This window comes from Sinocyclocheilus grahami, unplaced genomic scaffold (assembly GCF_001515645.1).
Source record: "Sinocyclocheilus grahami isolate Dianchi unplaced genomic scaffold, SAMN03320097.WGS_v1.1 scaffold224.1, whole genome shotgun sequence".
NCBI lineage: Eukaryota > Metazoa > Chordata > Actinopteri > Cypriniformes > Cyprinidae > Sinocyclocheilus > Sinocyclocheilus grahami.
Window position 1 is genome coordinate 477,888 of NW_015505403.1, and position 928 is coordinate 478,815.

At 60.5% G+C, this 928-nt stretch overlaps 1 pseudogene; it reads left to right on the top strand.

The window, feature by feature from the left end:
- LOC107596894 (uncharacterized) overlaps nucleotides 1-928 on the top strand; it is a 10,405-nt pseudogene that overhangs the window by 7,954 nt on the left and 1,523 nt on the right.

A 928-nucleotide genomic window follows, 5' to 3' on the forward strand; every position in this document is an offset into this window, starting at 1 on the left:
GAGGTTCAGCCTGGTCCCCACCCTCTCCCGCATTTCGTCGTGCAAAATGGCCTGCTCTACTGTGTTGCGCAGCGAAGGGGGGAGGAAAAATTATTGCTGGTGGTGCCTCGCACAAAGACGGAGACCATGTTGGAGCTGGCCCACTCGCATCCCTTGGCAGGGCATCTCGGAGCTGGGAACACCATCCAACGGATCCGCGACCGCTTTCACTGGCCGGGCTTGGGGGCCGAAGTGAAGCGGGTCTGCCAAGCCTGCCCGACCTGCCAAGTGACGTCACCCAGGACGCCTCCCCCCAGTTCGCTGATACCGCTGCCCATCATCGAGGTTCCCTTCGAGCGCATTGGGATGGACCTTGTGGGGCCGTTGCCTAAGTCTGCCCGGGGACATGAACACATCCTGGTGATAGTCGACTATGCCACCCGGTACCCTGAAGCAGTTCCCCTCCGAAAAGCCACCGCAAAAGCCATTGTCCAGCCAAGTCGGCATCCCAGCAGAGATCCTGACCGACCAGGGGACCCACTTTATGTCCTGGCTGATGGCTGACCTCTGCCGGCTGTTGAGGGTTAAGCAGTTGAGGACCACGGTCTACCATCCCCAGACCGACGGACTGGTCAAACGCTTCAATCAAACGCTCAAGCAGATGTTGAGACGGGTGGTCGCGGAGGGTAAACGCGACTGGGATCTGATGCTCCCCTGTGTCCTTTTTGGGATCCGCGAAGTCCCGCAGGCCTCAACTGGCTTCACCCCCTTCGAGCTCCTCTTTGGCCGGCAACCCCGCGGCCTCCTGGATGTGGCGAAGGAAGCCTGGGAACAACAGCCGGCAGCCCATCGCTCTGTCATCGAGCATGTGAAACAGATGAGGGAAAGGATCGACCGGGTCATGCCATTAGTCCGGGAACACCTGACGAAGGCGCAGCAGGCCCAACAG